General features: G+C 40.1%; 1 protein-coding gene across 2 annotated transcripts in view; it reads right to left on the bottom strand.

The window, feature by feature from the left end:
* The window catches only part of TAB3 (TGF-beta activated kinase 1 (MAP3K7) binding protein 3), a 44,557-nt gene extending 24,343 nt beyond the window's left edge, over positions 1-20,214 (bottom strand). Inside the window, exon 1 of one of the 2 annotated variants that reach the window (XM_042035661.1) lies at positions 19,969-20,214. The gene's annotated coding sequence lies outside the window, so the exon portion shown is untranslated. The remainder of the gene's footprint in view (positions 1-19,968) is intronic. The other variant, XM_042035653.1, reaches the window with a different exon arrangement.
* Positions 20,215-21,517: the final 1,303 nt, after the last annotated feature.

The raw sequence follows: 21,517 nt of genomic DNA, 5'->3' as shown, positions 1-21,517 counted from the left end.
TTGTTAGAGAAGTTTTCTTTATTTACAGGGTGATACATCCCAAAGCTTTGGGACGGTATTGCTTCACATAGTAGGAAAGACACACCAAAACTTAAAGACATTTTGTCAGTTCATACTGAGTTACAAAGTTCAACAAAGTAAAATAAAAGCAGTCAACGTTTAAAGCTGAGCTCAGCATTCTGCTGCCACTGCTCTGAACGACTGGCTATGTCAGTAAAACCACAGCTTCATGGTTTGGCAAGCTGTCTTCTGATGAAGAGTCATTCACTTGTGTAAAAGACCAACAGATTCACAATCCCCTAGATGGTAGGAAGGTGATGTGAAGCACAATGAAGAGGTATACAGCAGAATGAAACTAAAAATAAAGCTGACAAGCTATCACTGTTGACCAACCGACCTCTTACGGTAAAGTTATACAAGCTCTCCTGACAATTCCATATCCCTGTCCATTTATCCACACAACAGTTACCCAGATGTGTCATGTGATGGCCTAGAACAGCTCAGAGTACTGAAATGGAAAGTAAATCATTAAAGTCAGCATGATTAGAATATTATTGTCTCGGATGAAAAAGGAGTGTAGAGCAACAAAAATCATTCCTTCACTTGTTTGGTTTTTTTTCCCAGTAGCTTAAACTTAAGCATTGATCAGTTTTATCCATGTTTGAAACTCTTTCCACAGATTCTATAAATGAGGACTATTGTGATACAGTGTGGTGTGTCTTTACCACAAAAAACCAATATATAACTCCAAGGTAATGGAAACCTGGACAGGGGAAACCCATTTTCAGCAGAACAGCGACACTGCCTAGAAACATGACTCAAGCATAACAAGGTTTCATCTGTAACCTGTGCGCATGTTAATTACACAGGTTGTTACAAAAATTTAGAAATAACCACTATTCCCTCTTAGGCACGTGTTTTGTGTGCTTTAGTATTTGCTTTGCTTTCCTCCCTTTAAGTACACTGCCATCCTTATGGGCCATCAACATCTAAATGAACTAGTGTTTGGTGTTACTCCTTTACTGTTTTCTCTCTTCCATCTACATCACAAAATCATTAAGGTTGGAAAAGACCTCCAGGATCAAGTCTAACCTCTGACTGAATACCACCCTGCCCACTAAATCATATCACGGAGTGCCATGTCTACTCCTTTTCCGAACACTTCCAGGGATGGTGACTCCACCCTTCCCTGGGCAGCCTGTTCCAATGTTTAACCACTCTTTCAGTGAAGACATTTTTCCTAACATCCAACCTGAACCTCCCCTGAGGTTCATTTCCCTTAGTTCTACCTCTAGTTATCGGGAAGAAGGGACAGATCCCCACATGGCTAGAACCTCCTCTGAGGCAGGTGAAGTGAGCGATAAGGTCACCCCTGAGGCCTCCTTTTTTCCAGGCTAAACCTGGCTCCCACAGCTGCTCCTCAGGAGACTTGTGTTCCCTTCATCACCTCCATTGCCCTTCTCTGGACATGCTCCAGCACCTCAATGTCCTTGGAATGAGGGACCCAAAACTTGTCTTTTCAAATGAAACATTTATATAGAGACATTATTTATTCCATTGCTTTGGAAGCGAAAGGGGTGGAACTCATCTCTACCCCATATACAAGTCAAATCTCCACAAAGAAGAATTTACTCTTAATACCTACATGACACCAGGAAATAGTAAAAACTGAATGATAATGAGAAAACCACTTAACTGGAACAATGATACCCATTTTAGCAAGTAGCTAAGAGGTTCTTGGCCAGTAATTCTTCTACCAAGTAAGTCACAGCATGGTCTGGGTCGGACAGGACCTTCAAAGATCACTCCATTTCCAAAGCCCTGCTGAGGAGGTGCTAGACCAGGTTGCTCAAAGCCCCGTCCAGCCTGACACTGCTAATGATGGGGCATCACTTGTCTGAGCAGACTGTTCCAGTGCCTCCCCACCCGCATCATCAGAAATTTCTTCCTTATGTCCAATCTAAAACTACTGTCTTTCAGTTTAAAACCATTGCCCCTCATCCTGTCATGACAGACCCTGGTAAGTCTCCCTTAATCTTTCCTCTAAGTCTCTCACACACTGAGAGGGTAGCAGTAAATACTTCAAAGGAATTGATGGTTCTCTCACTCCAATGAGCACGTAGAAGCAGCTCTCACTACAGAGAGAAGTTACAAAAGAGAAAGCTTCCAAGGCAAGGGGATAGTTCAGGAATGATGCTACTATGCCACGAGTACCAGCTTCCAGAAGGGCTCTGCAGAACACCAGGCACAACCAGAAGTTGCAAACGCCAAGTGAGTTTGTACAGCTCACAGATAATCTTGAGGTTACCACAAGTATCACAGTTGTATCCAAAGCTATGAGAACAATGAACTTTCTTAGGACATATGATCTATGATTTCTGACTGAACATTCGTGAAATAAGCCTGTGGCTGGGAAAAATCCTGCAGGGAACAGTATACTGTCAGATTTCCTAATTCATCAACTTCTGTGTTGGCTCTGCTAAGAGCAGTTTTATGATGCAAAAAGATTTTGGTAGTGATATCCTATTTTTGAAATCAAAATGAGCCAGAAAGGGTACCAGAAAATGTGACACTGAGTATATAGTATAAACCACTGGAGGTCTACTGCAAATTCATGGATCATAAACTTCAGCTTTTTCTTCACCTTTACATACAGTCTGCTATTCATATTTCCAAGTTTAGCAATTACTGAAGCTGAGGTTTATGCAAGAGAGAAACTGAGCTAACAAAGTGCAAAAATACTGGACTCTTGTTTCATACACAATCTGAGAAAGTGAGCTTCCTTGTGAGATTAACACTTCTCAAAGAAGCAGTATCTCCAAACATCACTATGGACAGTGAGTTATCTGCAGGGCACCAGCCTGAATCTTCACCAGCTCAACAGGAATTTAATGCTGTTCCAGCTTGAGATGTTTAATAGCTCCTACAAAAGGTGACTCTCAGCATTAACTCCTACTCCTACATGACAAACTCATTGCTAGGCACTGAATTCACCTGTAAAACATTCGGAACAGGCTTTGTTCCTAAGATATATTTACAACAGGAAAAACACGAGTCTCTCCACAAGACTCTTCTACAAAATGGAACACTGCACATACTTTTGCAGGAGTTCAGATCAGTAAGAATTCACTAAAGCCAGAAGTTTGCAAAAAGACTCAAGACAAAAGTCATAATTTAAAAAAAACCAAACAACCAACCCACCAAATTTGGATTACTCACACTGAACTTGTAAAGTTTCGGGGTTACTTATGCTCATACATCAGCTGTTACACATTCCAATGGCTAATCACAAAATTAGCCTACATGTGTCCCTCACTTTTCTTTACCTTTTCATTTTGGCTTGGGCTTCTTCCTATTAAAAATGTCTGCTCTAAACAAACTAATTGCTATCAATAAATCTGAAAGAGGCTCCATTTGCAGAGTAAAAGCAACACAATCACGTTAGTTGTCTGAGCCTGCAGATACTTCTATAAAAGGCACACTACTGCACTTCACACATTCAGGGCTACACTATTTGAATTTTTCACCAGTTTTTTACTTGGGTGGCTCAGCAAACAATTTTACAAAAAAAAGCTTGGCCATCCTCTCAGAGTGAGCTGAAGCTGTGCAGTAACTACAAAATTGAAATTCACTTATTTTAGTCAATCATGCAGTAAATCAGCAATAGGATGAGTTATAGTAACATAAAATTTAAAAAATAAAACCCAATTGTTTATGCTACCAAAGAAAATTTCATCTATTTGAATTAAAACTTGACATATTAGAATTAAGCAATTATCAAGGCAGAGAGAAGAGGAAAAAAGTTCTAAATCAACTGCTTAAATACCAGGTTTCCTGCTTCTGAAATAGCCGTAAGACTTTTGTGATGGCTTGCCATAGTAGTGTTGCAAACAACAGTTTAAAATAAACAGACTAGTACAGTTTCTCTGATGAGTTTTTCTATGACAAACCTTGAAAATACTCTATATTCAATACACTGAATCAAAGCTTTCTATTTTGTTGGTAACTGCATATATGGAAAAGCTTTACAGGATGCAGACAATTTCTGTAACACACCTTGTCTTAAACATTCACATTTTTCTGCATTATTGAGAAAATGATCACAAAGTGTATTTACACCCATAAAGCAGAAGTATTCCTTTTCCTGCAGAGACAGAAGAGACTGTAATTAGCACTAGCTTCAAGTTAAGTGACCTGTGTAAGTTTATTAGCAGCCCATATAAGTGACAACTCTGCAAAAAGCAACATCAATTGCAGACTGCCTGCACACTTTATTCCCTACATTTCTACACCCAATATGACCAGTTGAGAAAGGAGAAAATTATACTGGGAAGCACAACATTCAACACTCTCTGGCCTGATGACACCAGCCGCTCCTCACCTTAGGCACCTGAAACTAAAAAGAAAAACCCTAGATTAGAAAGAAGAGGAGTGAGGGGACGACAGAACCATCTTTCAGGATCCCCAGCAAACAAAAATTGATGGAGGATGTGACTCTCCACACCTGAAACTGAGGAGGGAAGCAGACAAGAACATATAAACAGGAACAAAAAGTAAGACAGAAAAAGGGAGAAAGCTGATAGAGAAAAAAAACAAGGAACAGACAGGAGTCAATACAGAACAACAGTACAGAAAAATACGAACCATACTACAGCAGAAAACATCAACTTCCATTTTCAAAGTTTTGAATTAAGCTTTGGTGGCCTGACTGTAAATTTCTTTGACGTGGACAATTGCTATAATATACAATGAACAAGTTAAGCAGCATGCCTGTCTTTTCTATCATTCCAGAAGAATTTGTTAACATAAGGAAATGTAACACAGACCTTGCTGATTCTGTGGTATCTTCTGACAAGTCTTTGCATGAATACCTGCCTACGGGAGTGTTGCAAGACAGTCACATCAAGAGGTTACATACCACATTATATTAATGTTATTTATTTATGTTTATTGCAATACAACATTGACACATTGAGTTTATCCATGATCACACCTGTACATGTATAGATGCTTGACCATGTCCTACAGTCAAGGAACTGCTGTGCCCAATATCCTTGGACAAAGCAGAAGACACCTTAAAATAAAAAATTATCTGCCAACAACATAAATACATACAGACATGTATGTGTATGTAGCTATATCTATCTATATATATACAGATGTCATATAAGCCCTACATTATGATTTTTACTTTTTTTCTTTGCTTTTGCTTTTGCTTTTGGGGGCAGAGAGGGAAGAAAGCCTTAGAATTAGGTTTTTGTTTCAGCAACACGATTTGTTTTCTTTTAAGACTACAATCATCCTCTATTAATATTATTTTATTTCAGCTTAGCCCCAGACTGACTTTCTGGGGAGATGCACCTTAGATACTACACAATGCAGTCATTTTTAAACGTTTTCATTCTACAGTGACTTCAGCATTCTCTATTAAAAAATACTAACAGGATACAAAAAAAAAGGTCTGGTGAAAGGAAAGCTGTGAGTTTCCCTTCTTTCCGTAAGTTACAACTGTTGCAGCAAGAAACACTGGTATGTAAGGTAACATTTAAGGAATCAACATTCAGATAAAGCTGTAGCTGTCCTGTCTATGGAATTGCTTGAACAGCAAATCTCTGTAACGAAGTCTTGATATTTCAGCTTCACTTGTTCCATAATCTTGGGACAGAAACAGGATAAGCCAAAAGAGATAATGGAAAAACTAGAATATGAATACAGTTGTTCATCCTAAAATGCACTGATGCATTCCTGCCAAAATTCTTGTACAGCTTCAAAGGCCTTGAGGAATATCCAATATCTTTACCTGATGAAAGCTTTAGAGTATCCTCTTTAGAGGATAGAGTATCCTACAGAGAGCTGTGGGTTTAACACCTGAGAAACTACAGATAATAGCAGGAAAATTTCAGCCACCTACACAAAACCTTTTCATGAACAGAATTAATTTCTGCTTAGAGTCACAGAATGGGTTGGATTGGAAGGGATTTTAAAGATTACCTAAATCCAAACCCAATGCCATGGGCAGAGACACCTTTCACTAGATTTATATTTAGTGTGTGTTTGTGTATATGTATATATGTTTGTCAATACATTTTTATTAATTATTTATATTTCTTGTATTTATTGCTTTTCCCAAATTAAAAATCTAACAGCTACTTGGTAAATTCTTCTGTTGCCAACTCAATGTAGTATTCAAAGTTTGTACATTTGAAAAAACAATACAGCTAATGAATATTCTATTCTAATAATGCAGCAGTCTTCATATTGTCAACTTTCATGCTCTTCAGTGCACTCTGGGCTGAGGACACAATTTTAAACTGACTTTTTCTAACATATTTCTAATTTTCTTTTTCTTCTAGGATTAAATTGGAAGGTTAATGAATTACAATCACTCATAGGTCAGCTATAGCTACGTAACAGCACAAACTCCTCGTAAAAACCACACTTTAGCTCTCTCTCCAAGGCTGTAAGTCACGGCTCTGGTAGGTTAATCAAAGCTGTGTTTGCAGTCTGGACACCTTAGTTACTCAACTCAATGACACTGCCTGCAAAGGCAGGTTGGCAGTATTCAGGTCATCAATCACAACATTTGTTTATTTTTGTTGGTCTGATACCAGGCCAGAAAATTTCAAATCCAAGTGATGAGATTAACGCAATTCCTGGCTGGAACACGTGTAACTTTTTACATACAGATAAGCATAAAAAGACCAATTTTGTGAGGACGGAGCTGGATGCCTCTTCCACAGAGGCTGTGACTGCAAGCTATAACAAGAACATGTTAAACAACCCTGTGGCTTTAGAGAATCAGCCTTGTAGTATACAAAGTAGAGGGAAAGAGGTCCTTGACTACTAGGCAGTCTTTCCAAAGCTGACACTGCATGGCTGGCTGATGGCGAAGTTACAAGTAAATGTCACTTTCATCAGGTACAGATACCGAAAAAAAAGGTATAAATCTGCATATGAGACAAAATGAATGAGGCACACTTTCTGAAACTTTCAGGAATAAGCAGTACTTGACTTCTCAAAGCATTTCAGCCAGAAGTCCCTATTCACAATTTCAGCTTTTTACAATAACTTACTTTTACTCTACATGACAAATATCCTTCCAAATGTAAGTTACACATGCACGTTAAACACTTTAAGCAATCAGCATCTCTCTAAAGCCAAATAATTTCCACACTGATCTGCCTTACTGTACTCCATTGAAGTTGGTAGGATAAACTGCACTGATTTCATTTCCCTTTTAGGAAGCTATCCTCATAATCCTGCTTTAGAAGAAGAAGAAAAAAACACTAGAGCTCAAAGGCAGCTTCAACCTAAAATAGTTACTAACTCATTCTATTCTTAAAGAGGTTTGGATTATTTCTCTTCTCAAAACCAAAAGGATGCTGTCCAGCAGCTCACGGTAGGTGCAGCCTCCAAAATCCATGTCCTTTACTTTAATAGACCTCTCTCTTCTTTTAGGATCTATGGAGTTTTGTGGATAACTCAGTAAAGCAGTAGCAAAAGAACTGTTGAAACATTCTCTACACTACACTGAGCTTGCTCTGGTACTTGTGCTGTGCTCAGGGCTCTTCACCTCCACCAGAACAGAAGATTGGAACTGACACCCACCCAACAATATGAGTGTCTCAGATGCACTACAAGAACGGAAAAACCTTTCTTTCACCTGATCTGTCACAGTGGTTTCCTTTGCTTAGATACCACAGCAAAGGAAGAGATTTGGTGTTTAGTTCTTTAACCAATCTCCCAATTTCTTTACTGTTGAGAAGTGGCAGTGTCCATATGTTTTGTAGAATGCAACAATGTGGAGCATGCCCAGCTCTTCCTCTAGTAACTAAGAATTTCAACCTTTTCAAACCAGTCTTTTCATATAACTCCCTTGAGTCTTAGAAGGGCATTGTTTGCTAAAAACGCAGAGGGGAAAAAACAAGAAGAAAAATCACGGTCATATCTTTCCACAAAGCCAATGCATTCTTATATACAGCAGGAGGTTAGACAGTAGTAAAATCTAAAGTTTAAAATAACTTGCTGTCTCCCCCTGGCCAGCCAAGCACAATTGTCACCAGAGTATTCCCCTGAGGCCAGTAAGTGACACACAGTGCCTGCCCTGAACAAAAGAGCACAAAGTGAGAGATTTGTACATTTCTGAATAAAAAAACCAAACAAACAAGTTGAAAGCAAAAATGTATTAAAATAACATTGCAATCTGATGTCTTGATTCCAAAATCATAGCACAAGTAGTCACACCCTCTGCTTCACCAAACAGCCCAATGACTCCTTCAGAATTCTCACAACGTAACAGCAAGCAAACTCAGCTCTAAGCATTTTCACAACCCAAACTCAAGTGTAAGCTTTGGGTTCTCGCCGCTTTTAAAGAAGAGGGAGGAGAAGGAAGGAGATGAAAACCTTTGACATTTTTAGTGCTGTTTAAGCACAAGCCTGATTCTATTTTGTTCTGTGTCATTCCTCCCCCACAGGATGGAAAGCGATGCTACACATTCAGTACGTGGATAGCCAGATAAGCTGAGCAATACCATAACAGACCTGTTAAGTCTGACTATAAATCATATGCAGATTCTGTGTTCCTTCCAACTTCTGGAGAAATATGCAAATTAAGTAATTAGATACCTCTGAGAAGCCTGTTTTTTGATTCAGCATCAGCTTTAAAAAAACAAAGGTAATTCATGTTTTAAAAAACCCCAGACAACACAAAAATAATTGATGCTTATTTTCACAACTATTTCACACCACCAGTTTTCCATTATAGTGAACCAAACTCAGTACTGTTTAAAGTTTGGTGTTTTTCTTGGCTGAAAAACAATGGAATCTTTTTTTAAAAACAATATTTAGCTGAGAACCACAATGAAAAGAACCCCCAGTTACCAGATTTACATTGTAGCACCATCTCCTCCAACCTTACAGATTCTCTGTTTCAGCCAACTTCTGCCAAGAAGGGTTACTGGGCTCCAGTCAGGGAATACACAAGACTTTGGACACTCAACGCCCACTAAATCTCCATCACTGTCTACACAGTTTAACCTATGGAGTTACTCTTAATTCAAATATCTTATTATATATTTTGTCTAATTTTCAAATGGATTAAAAGTAAATTTCACACAAATTTAAACATTTGCAGAAGAAAATTCACATTCAACTCTGTACATACTTCCTCAAATACATATTCTCTATTACTTTACTTGTCAGATATCCACACTCAACCATGTACTCTGATGAGAAGAGCAACTTTCTACATACTTGAGAAGTTTATGAACTGCACACAGTCCATAGACCAAACAGCCTAATGAGAAACTGCCTTTATAATAACACATTTCCAAGTATGTGTGAGAATAAAGACATTCTTTCTGTAGTGATACACGCTCAATTCAACTGAATCAAGTCCAGAATAAATAGAAACTACACACAAAAAAACCCCCCAAACAGGCGCACAATTAAGCCACAGGTTCAAACACTGTAATATTGACTCTACTTATTATTCACTATGTAAACTTTCAATAACATCATGAAAGAATCGTAATAAGCATGCTTAAATTTTATTAAAAATTCTCAACTTGCATTATTTATCACAAAAAGTGACTTCTAAAATTCAAATTATTCTTTTCAAATAAGGACCAAATATTTAAAGGAAATCTCATTACTAGAAATCAAAAGTACATTTTCCTAATTTAGCAAATTTTTCATAAAACTGGCTTTTAACTAAATAAAACTGAATACATTTTTAAATGTATTTTACATTTTAAAATCAGTTTTTAAATTAATAGCATAAAAAAGACCATATCTCTCTAATGAAGACTATATAATAAACATATCCTAGACTGGTCTGGGAGTCAGTAGAAAGACAACTTAGCAGTGAATTCTGGACTACGAGAACTGCTGAGTAAGATACTATTGAATGTTACTTTCAGGGAAAAAAAAAAAAGAAAATAAATTCTTAAACATAAAGTACAAAATAATTAACAGAAGGAAAAAAAAAAAACCCCACACCAAAATTTACAAACATATTACACTCAAATACCAAGGTTCTTACAAACTTTAAAACTGGGAACATAGGGCTGCAATCCAATTCCCTTCTACGCAGAGACACAGAAATACACAGTTACAAGGGAAAAGTAACACTGAACATCCAAATCCACCCATTTTTTTGCCCAGCATACAGTGTCATGACTGAATACACCAAGGAAACAACAATCCCAGCAAAAGACAGGCAGTTTTGAAATTGCTGTTGAACTCTGAAAAAACATTAAAAAATTGAAACAAGTGAATATTAGGCACAAAACCCTTTAACTCCAGGAAATAAGTTGGGGGAGCGGGGCGTGAAATCTTTGTCTAGATTTATCATCATAAAATGCTCCGCGACAGCACACACTCTGGGCGCTTCCACAAGAGAAATTGTCACAAAGGAAGTTTCATCTGTTTCATAATCACTTTAAACCAGTAAAAACACAGTAATTCTAAAGAAAGAATTTGCTTCTCCTTTCCTTTGAATGCTTGCTCCTCCCAACACACCGCCACAAATCTAGAGACCAAATGGTGATGTGGACATTACTAAAGCTATACTTTGATTTACAAACACTAAATACTCCCCCAAACTGGATCAGCTACCTGACTTGCCTCAAAACCCTGCAATACCCTGCATTATAGACAGACACAAAACTTTGAGACAGAAGTAGGCAGCCAGGGAGGGAGAGAGAGAGAGAAAAACGTGAGACCAAAGTGTCAGGATGGGATCTGACCACAAAGATCTCAGAACAGACTCTCCCTTCAGGTAGGGCAGAAAAACTTACTAGAAATTAGACTTTCCCATTAAGAAACCAGTCAAAGTCACAGTCCAAGTCTTAACTCTTTGATTCCATTTAGCAGATTTCCTGTTACTCACAGGAACCTCATAGTAGCAAGGAACAATGCAATCAACAGTTCTGGTTGCAACCAACGTATCTGGTTGGTCACACTTTACCCAGTGATTTAGACACTGAAGTAAAACGCGTAACATTTCTAGAAGGCTTATTTTCCATGTTAAACGACAGAACAATCAGCATCTCTGTGAAATCCCAATATCTATATTCAAGCAAGCCAGAAATCTAAACCTCGGAGAAGCATTGATGGTTCTCAACTTCCTGAAAACCTTCCTTCCTGAATCTTCATTTTCTTTTTATTTGTAAGAATTGGCAAAAGTTCTTAGCCTTGACCACAGGAAAAACAAAGCCATCAAACCAGATTAGTTATGAATTTCAGGGATTGGCAAATACGAATCACAGAACACAGAAAATAATCTAAAAAACAGGGCAAACAATACAAAATACTAATATTGTGATTGAAAAATGTTAGTATTTTGAGATGTATTGAACTGATATGAGTTTAATCCAGTGTCATGTAAGAATTAAAACACACATCTAAAGACAAGTTTGCAGTCCTCCCAGATCCCTCCTGAAAAGTTATTCTGCAGATTTACAATCCCAGTAATATACTCAAAAGTTACTCATCTTTGAGCATTTCATGAAACTAATACAAATTTGATGTACTTGAATATATGTATAATAAAAACCTATTATAATTCAACCTTGAGGTTTACACCTTAGTAAACTCATTTAATGTTTAAGCAGTCTTTTTTTCACAGCTAACAAAATCATTAACCATTAAAGGAACTTAAATTAAATACTGCTTACTACAAATGCAATACAGCTGTTTAACTGCTTTTTAAGAATGTTTTATTCAAATCATCACAGTACTTTCTGAATATCTAAAAAAGAAATCCAATTTTTTGGCAGAGTATTTGTCTACTGGATAGTCTTCTAGTAGCATTCTGTCACTCTGCACATACTATCAGCTATCCAAACAACTAAGATGCTCGTAGCACAGAATATGGGATCATCACTAGTCCTGAACAAATAATCCCAAACATCAAGTTTTTCTCCTTGCTTGACATTTACTATAGTTTAATAAAAATTAAGATTATTTATGATCATGTAACATGCTTACGTAATTCACTCATTCTACTATACACAGAAATAACTTGCCCTGCAAGTCTAAGTATACCATACACTTGCTGGGAAAACAAAAGAAACACCACCCTCATCCACCACAAAACCAGCTATGGTGAAAAAAACAAAACAAAACCAAACTCAGAAAAGCAGACAAAAGAAAGCCCTAAGCAAGTCTAAATGCATTCCCCTTAAGTATGTAGAGTTTTCATTTTCTGAACAGACTAAACAGCCTGTGCCATAAATAGTTTCACTTAAAAAATGAGTGCAGCTTACATAAGCATGTGGCAGTCAACCATTTTTACTGATGGCACTTACAACCAACAGCAGCAAAAAAGTTCAGAAAGCAGCACTTAGGAACTAATTCAAAATATCTGTAATCCTTACTCCCAGGCTGACTAACTAAAGATACTAGCAAAGCTTAAACTCAAATATTCTATTCATGGACAAGTGGATACAGTAATCCAATGATTATGCTCAAGACAAGTTATTCAGAGTAGCCCCAAAGCAGAAATTTGCTACTGCCACGAGGACACAACTTCTCCCATGAGACACATCTGTTCTTTCTGGAATCTGTGTTCTAGCACATAATCAAAACATAAGAACAAAACACAGCAAAATGTCAATGTAATAACTACTTTCTTCTCACCTGAATCACAGAAGAACACTTAACCCTTTTCTTTCCTCTTTTTCTAGAGCTCACAAAAACCTTACCTTTCAAAACTTCCAAAACCAAGAGACATTTAGAGACTAGAATCTCATTCTTTAGATTTCTTTACAGGAAGCTGGACCAAACAATGATCTACGGTATAGATTTTAACAGGATTCAGTGGTGGGGAAAGCACATAAGGACTGCTTGGTTTTGCGGGGTCTTTCTAAAACGCAGCTCACAGAACAGAGTCAAACTTCTTTTGATCCTTTCCTGTCAGCTACCCAACACTAATCTCCCTTCAGCTAGTTCTCCGAGCCATCAAGTCTGTGAACTGCAACCCCACAGAGACCACGGCTTCAGTGAGCCCAGAAGTGGCAATAAAAAGTTTTCTCCACCTTGTCCAACCACCAGGAGAGTGAGCAGACTCTCTCTTTCAGAAGATACGGATTTCTTAAAGGGTAAGAGAAGTAGGAGCTGTTCCTCCACCTTCTCTGCCTTTCCTGGATGGGAATCCTCCATCAGACTGGAGACGCCAGTCCAGTAACGCTGTGTTTCAACCTCTCAGTAACAGATGGACATGAGAACAAACTGCACTGGGACTTCTGAAGACAAAACCCAAGAACTGAACGGTACAGATAAGAACCAAACAGCACAAGCCTCCATGTCCTGATCACATTTTGGGTAACATATGCTCTTAGGAGAAGCGTCATAAATTTTTGCTACAACTTTTACAGAAAAATGTCTCAGTTAAGGAAAAGCAGCTTTCAAGTGACTGGGTGTTCCTCCAGAAATAGAAGTACTGTTTACCACAGTACCAGAAACGTCTGTGTTGTGGGTACTAGTGCCTCTATGAGTAACAACAACAGAGATCACTGAAGATGCCTCAGTGTCCACATTACTATAGAAAGATGTCACCCAGCTGATGGAACTAAGAACATCAAGACCTGCTGTACAGAGTTGCTGAGATGATTCTTCTCTTCGGAAAACTTCAAGTTGTCCTCTACAGAAGCCATCCACTTCTCACAGACCCCTTACTCCTAGATGAAGGAACTTTATTTCAACATTTGGGTGATTTTTTGACTCTTTTTCTCTCTCTTTTTTTTTAATATAGTAGATCATAACTTCTAAAGACAGACCAAAATAGCTGATCTTACTTAGGTCTCTCTCAGGCCTAAGGCTACCTTCAGCCTCCTTTACCTCAACTGTCAAATTTTGAAAAGGATTGGCAGGTAGAACATTTACTTGACTTGCAACTTTCTTTAAAGCCAAAGAAGCATCTACTGCATCTAGAGGATGGGCTTCAAAAGCAAAGAGACATTTCATTTAAGAGAATCTACATTCTGCCATTTATAAACAATTCAACTGCAACAGATGTGGTACAAAGTCTCTTCCCTGTCTGATCTCTCTTCCTTTAAACTGGACATTCCAAGAAAACAATAATTAAAAAATGTTTGTTGCAGAAAGTGTCAATGAACTCACACCAACACAGAAGGAAACTAGATGTGAACTGGGGTAATTATCTCACTGTCACTGCCTGCTACTGAAACCAGCACACAGTGACAACTAACCGCTTCAGTGTAAGTGCAGGAGAAAGTGCAAAACTACAAACATATTCCTGAAAAATTATTCAAAAAGCTCTTAAACACACAGTGCGTGAACCATTTTCAGTCCAACAATGAGACTTCTTGTGAAACACCTGTATAAAACACTGATGTTCATGAAGTTGTAACAGCATGCAAACTTTTACATTTTCATGATGCTACCCAAGCAGCAGGAAACAAAGCATAGATAAAAGACTACAATAGCTGTTCCCATCCTGTCCATTTGAAACTTACTAATGAGTTGAAAAACCCCTGCTAATGTACAAAAGCACTGACAAAAATTTAAGTTTTAAAATATAATTTCATGTAAGTGTTCCGAATTCAGCTGTAATACTTACTCAGCAATTACTGAAGTTACATTTGCATAGTTCCAGATCATCCATCAGCTAAAACTTGATTTTTACCAGGAAAGAACATATAGTAACTTTTCAGCAGAATGTCCAGAAAATAACTTAAAGTTTTAACACATTCAAATCCTCAGTGAGAAGAAAGATGGTATTTGATGTAATGCTTCCTAGTAGAAATTTAACCTGTCCATATTTTTTTGAGCAACTATGAAGTAACAGAGTGAAACTGTACCAAATTAACACTTTGCCTTATCTAGACACATCATTTCTGGTCCAACATTAGCAGGATTACAGTGAGAATTACTATTCCTTCAAGATAAACATAAGAAGTTCAAGAAGAAAAGGCAGATACACTTTAATGCAATGCTCTGCAAAAGCCTAGTGCCTGGCTTACTATTTCTGCAAGTTGATCTTCAAGAATATCCACATGAAAGCCAAGTTCTATATTTCTTTCATAACTTGCACAACATCTAGGTAAAAAAAAAAAGCCAACAAAAACCAACCACCTCCTATTTATCAACTATTATTGATCCTATGCCCAATGCGAAAGAACAAAACAAATCTGTAACTCTTTCAAGTGCTAGGAAAAAGTGTCCACATCTTGAGTCAAGCCAAAGTATACAAATTCCCCATTGAACACAAAGAATTACACTTGAAGATTCATACCAATGTGACAAATAACATACATAGAGCAAACCAAGCCTTGTGCCAGCCATTGTCTAATGCAGCTGTGACACTGTAAACCAGGAAGAATTGTTCAAACAGATGAGACTTGGGGGCAAATCACCTCAGAATATAACCAAGGAATGGAAAAATGCTTAAGCTTAAAGTTGCAACAAGATTAAAATACCAGCACTGCTGTGGATCTTTTTACCAAATCTGGTAAGAAACAGTCGACTAATACTGAGTGCAGTTTATTAAACCATTCAAGTTTTTTCCTGCTACAACATCCAAGACAAATACTGATACTAACAGGGTTTTTTTTTCTGAAAATTCTCAATTTGTCCCTAGATCAACCATGATTTCACAGAAATTGACCCACTTTTCAAGTTAATATACACGTTAGTGGATATGCAATATCATTTGAAAGAAGGTATTTCATTATGAGCGTGGAACAAGACAGACTGAACAGAATCTGCAGAAAGGTGTTTTAAAGAAAACACTCTTAATGATTCACCAGCAAGCCCACACACAGATAGGAAAACATCTGTACTTCAGCTGTGGCAGCCAGGCTGCTCAATACCACTGTAGCAGAATGACCTCTCTCTCTCTCTCTCTGTGACTTTGCTATTTGCTTACAAAGCTCCCTGCTTTAAACAACTCTCTGAAAAAGAGCAGTAATTTTCCTTACAAAAGAGCTAGATTAGGACAAAACCTGGTAATTCAGTGCTTTTAAAATCCCACTACTTTGAATTCAGGGCCTTAATAAAATAAAGCCCACCAGGAGCTGAAGAACACTAATGCCTCTTAAAAACACAAAGCAGTACATAACCTGAACAGAAATGGCATTTTTCGCTTGTATAGTCTAGTGCTATGCTGGCTATTGTAAAACAATACTTGAAAAGGGAGAAGCATTCAATGTAGTAATCAATGAGGTGTAAGAGTACTGAAATGTTACTTCCACTGACATTAAGCTGAGACAGACAGTGTGATGAATCCAGTATAATTCATCTTCAAAAAGAAAAAAAAAAACAAACAAGCAGAACACCAAACAATGAGAACCCACTGCACAACTTGAACTGTATCAGCAATAATGTGGCATTGTCCCCTTATTACATACTGAATTTTGTGACATGTATTTCAGCTTCTCAAGTCAATAAAAATGCCTCAGTGATGTTTTTTCTGGAAGTTGTGCACATGAGTCTCCTGGATACCAATACCACAGTGCCACCTCTTAAACACTGACTGACACAGCACAGAAGTTACTGACCAACAACCCTCTCCTCACACAGGAGATACCCAGGACGGACATTCAGTACCACAGAACCACCTACGCTATTACCGTTTGTCTGCAGCTGGAGAGAGCAATTTGCTAAGTATTACAAGCACATTCCCAATTAGAAAGCCTTTCAAAGGACAACTTTGACTGATGCTTCAAGGTTTGGCAGACTACAAGAATCTATTCTAGCAGTGTTTTCAACCAACATCTTCAACATTTGCACACGCAAGTCTAAACAAGTATTTCAAAACTCATCTTTCCATTTATGGTGAGAGCTTCTCACGTTAGAACTGTCACCATGACATCACCACACATTCAACCTCTGCAGAACTATTCTCAGTCTCTCACAAGAACAAGACAGTCAATATTACCCTTCGGACAGTATTTTAGTCTGCTATGCCCATAAAGAAATAAGTCTACAGAAAATTTGTATTATATAGAAAATCAAGAGTTCCAACTCAGAAAAAAGAAAGACAATAATAGAAAACTTTGGCAGGGATTTGAAAGTCAATCCCTAGTATCAGTTTACCACACCAGGTAGCACCAAAAATTTTCAGTTCAGCTTTATTCTTCTGTTTGAGTAAAGACAGTAAAGGGACAGGAAAAGATATTGCAAAACCACAAGTCAGAGATATTTCTACCATGTACCTTAAAACACTTGCAGTCAAAAGTAGTCCAAAAGGTGCTTGTGATAATTTTTCAGGCTTTGCATGAACCAACCTTCTCAGTTTCACTCCACTTGTCACCTGCCCTTTAACCGTACCATGTAACAAAAATAACTTCCACTGCAGACACCTTTAGCTACACTTTACCTGCACTTATGTGTGCACACACAGGCACTGCACCTACTTCAGCTCACAGCAGTGGGAACAGCAGCACCATAGATGCTCCCAGAGGAGAATGTGTCATAGCATAGTTGAGTTGGATGACTAAGCACACGATAGACTTGACGTTACCCAAAACTTACTAGATTTGATCATTTACTCAATGACTCGATCATCACTAAACCTTTGGTGTCAAAAAAGTAAATCAAAGGCTTTTTCTTGTGTTAGTGATTCTGTTGAAACACTGCAGCTGTGAAAGTAGGGATTTGAAAATCATCCCAGTTGAATACACAGCTCTTTGAAAAATAATTCAATAAAACATCTTAGGTTTCGTATTTATTATGTACTGCAGTACATACCCACTAACTCTTGCCCTAACAAAGAACACTTTTGCAGGTCATACTTTGAGGCTACCTATGCTGTTTACAAATACATACAAAATGAATCATTGCAGGTTTGAAGTCAGGACAATGTCTACAGACCAGCGCAACCAAAAACTTCATTTAAACTACATAATTCTTGAGAGGGGACAGAGGCAAGTTATTACTGGATAACCCAAAGAACCACATTAATGTATTCTCTTGACTTACTTCAAAGGAGTCTTTTTCCATTAGGATTATCTTCTACTTTGCAACTCAACAGAGAGACACAAGCACAGACATCAACAAAGCTGGCTGAAAGTCAGATATGTTTTCACAATACCTATTCAACTGATCTAGTCTTCCCCAAGGTGAAAACTCATGGAAAGAAAAAGGAGCCTCAGTGAGATCCAGGAAACAACAATGGACACAGATATCACAATACCCTATTTACATTTACCCGCAATCATTAACTGTAAAGGTTATGACCCAAGCTGAAAAAAATACATCATAAAAGTATAATTTCATAATGAGAACACATCACACTTATCCAGCTACCTGTGTTTAAACCAAAAGATTCAAGATTAAAGGCAGGCTTAAATGCTGATTATTCCTCAATAATGTAAGCAAAATTTGGTATATTGTTAATTTTATGGATGAACTGAGACAGTCTATATATACATTAATACAGGCTGTTATGGCACTCTTCAGACTGCTGCTATCAATAGACACCATTCACAAGGCAGGACAAAGTGCAAGCCTTAACAAATGTTGTGAAATATTTTATTTTTAAGAATCCTGTTCCTCTCCCTCTACAAAGAGGAAATGAATTTAACATTTCTTCTTTTTACATGAAATATGTTAACTGCAAATATACTTAAGGAGGGGCAGAAAAAAAACATTGCTTTTCTCGCAGATCTAGAAAACAAAATTAAAGTCACCAGAACAGTGACTGGCCTTTGATCACGCAAGCTTTACCTGTAAGTTTTAAGTGCTCTGTTATACTAAGTCCTCTGGAAACATTAGCGATCAGGTGGACCTGCTACAGAACACAAGCCCATAAAGAAATACTACTCAATTTTGTCACAGTAAACACCAGCACTAAAAATAACAAACACATATTGACACATTAGCTGGACAGGTTGACCTGACCACTCTCAATAGTCATTTAGAATGGAAGAAGACTAGCATCTTCAAACTGGTTAGCACTCACTCACCTGTGAGACCTTCCATGACAGTTTTATGCATGTTTACCTGAACACAGTGTCTCACTTTAAGTTTTTCCATTACTTTCCAAGTGTGGCCTATCTCTGCCATTCAGTTTTTTTTTTGGACACAGGGAATCTCTACCAAACCATGAAATACAGATACTTCCAAGCCATCTAAGCAATTGCCTTTCGTCTCCTTGTTTTCTCCTTGCCAAAGCCAAGGAAACAACGGCCAATATCATGTTACAAGTTATGTTTGAACCAGGGGAAAAAGCACAGCGACTGCACAGTCCTACACTAACAGTGAACAGTATCAAGGCATAAATAAGAGCTGCATCCATCCACCATATATATTAAAAAAAACAAACAAAATGAAACTCGAGTTAATCTTCCTCAGAGCAAATACAAACAGTCGATAAGATCTCAAACCCGACCTGAAGCCAAGATTCTGGACAAAGCATAGCCAAGGCCTTGCTACCTTTGGGGCCCTTCTATTTCTAGAGCCAAGGCACAGCAGCAGCAGCAGCATCGCGCTGCAGTCACGTCCAAGGGGCAGTGGCAGCGTTTACCTGTGAATCCATTTGCTTTTTGATTATTTATTTATTTTTACGCAGCAAGAACAGCATCAGTGGCCCAGCAGACACCACAGCCCCTGCTGAGGGGACACCCGCACGGGATCCCCGGGCAGCCCGCCCGCCTTGCTCCGCAAAGGGCTCCAAAAACAAAGACCAAAGTTTTCCCTGCTCGGTGCGTGGGAGTGCGGCAGCAAAACAGGAGCCAGGATCAACACGAGCCGCCTCCCGTCACCGCACCCGGGCCCACGCAGGGCAGGACACCCCCTGCTCCCCGGGGCAGCCCGTCCGTGTCCCCCGGGACGGCTGCAGCCCGCTCCCACCCGGGGAGGGGGGGCACCCACAGCCCGGCGGGATGGGGGCAGCGGGGGGGTGTCACCCGAGCCCCCTTCACTGACCCCCGGCAGCGGGGCGGCCCTGCCCGCTCCCAAATTCGCCCCGCACACCTCTCCCTCACCACCGCCCCCTCTCACCGTGCTGCGCTGGGGGCTCGGCTGCGGCTGCGGCTCCGGCGGCTGCATTCCCGCCCCCTGGCTCTGGCCCGGGCCCCGCTGCGGGGGCCCCCCCGCTCCTCCTGAGGAAGGGGGAAGGGAGAGGCGCGTGCCCCGCCGGGCGCGGGGAGCGGAGGTTGGAGCGGGGACGGGAGTCCCGGGGCGCGCGGCCGGGAAGCGCTTCCGGGCTCAGTGCGGGGCGCTGGGGCCGCCGGGCGGGGCGGGGCCCCGGCTGCGCCCAACGGCATCCGACATGGCGCGGCCCGCGCGCGCCGGACCGCGCGGCTCTCGCGAGACTTGGGGAGGCAGCGGCGGGGGGAGGAGAGGGGGCGCGACGGCGCGCGGCAACGAGCGGGGGAGGGCGTGACTGGGGCGGGGCGGCCCCGGGGGCGGGGCCAGGCCCGTGTGGGGCGGCCGCTCTGGGGCGGCGGGAAGGGGCTCCGGCCTGACGTGAAGGGGCTCCGGCATGGGGGTTCACTCCTGTCCCTCCTCCGTGCCGTCACCGCGGCGGGCACTCAGCGCCTTTAAACGAAGCTTCCCCGAAGCCGGGGCGGGGCACAGCGTTGGGTGCTGGAGGTGCTTGGGGACTGACCCTCCGCCAGGGCTTTCGTCTCTAGAGAAGCCTGAGCATGCTTGGGCGGTGACTGGAACTAAGGTGTTATTTTCTGAATATTGACAGCAGCGATAAGGCGCGTGGACACAGTGGTTGCGGCACAATTCACAGAATCACAGAATGTGTCAGGTTGGAAGAGACCACAGTGGGTCATCCGGCCCAGCCTCTGCTGATGCAGGGCCATCCCAGAGCACACGGGACAGGGCTGTGTCCGGACGGTTCTGGAATGTCTCTACTGAGGGGGACTCCATGCTCTCTCTGGACAATCTGTTCCAGTACGTGTTCTTACATAGGATGGATTAGCTATGAGCAGAAAAACGCGGGTGTGCTGTGCTCCTACCCAAGTGTCTCGTGATCCTGTGCCAGTTGAAGTAATACTTTTGTGTCCCTCTGCTTGCAGGACAGACTTGGGGCTGTTATGATTAATATGGATTGATCCAACGTGAACTTGTAATTGGCATCTATGGGGGCTGAAATCTTCCTGTTGAGGCAGAGCCTTGCAGATGGTTTAGTGGGTGTACACTGATTTTTCATCCACGGACTGGGCCTTGAGATTACATTTGTTTTGTGTGCCAGTGTAAACTGGTGTAAAGCATCTTTTACTAAATGATAAAGACCATGATTTGTGTTTTTCAGGATTTGTGTGTGTGTGTATAGATATTTTTCTTTGTTTAGACAGTATCTGTCTTGTGTAGTTTTTTTTTCTTATCGCGGTTTCAGAGCCACAGAAACACCATTGCACTGATACCGATGAGAGCAGATGCAGAGCTCTGTAACCACCTTCTGTCTCTCTGTGATAGAGAACTGGAAGTGTGGGGGGATGTGTGTCTTGTATTGCAGTTACTGACTCTCCACGTCATCTTCCGTGTACAGAGGCCTCGGCTCCTGTGTCAGAGGTTGTGTGAAGTTAATTAAGGA

The sequence above is a fragment of the Corvus kubaryi genome, unplaced genomic scaffold (assembly GCF_017639235.1).
Source record: "Corvus kubaryi isolate FWS band 111438036 unplaced genomic scaffold, C.kubaryi_AGA036_p1.0 133, whole genome shotgun sequence".
In the NCBI taxonomy this organism is placed as follows: Eukaryota; Metazoa; Chordata; class Aves; order Passeriformes; family Corvidae; genus Corvus; species Corvus kubaryi.
This window is presented reverse-complemented; position numbering and strand designations above follow the sequence as displayed.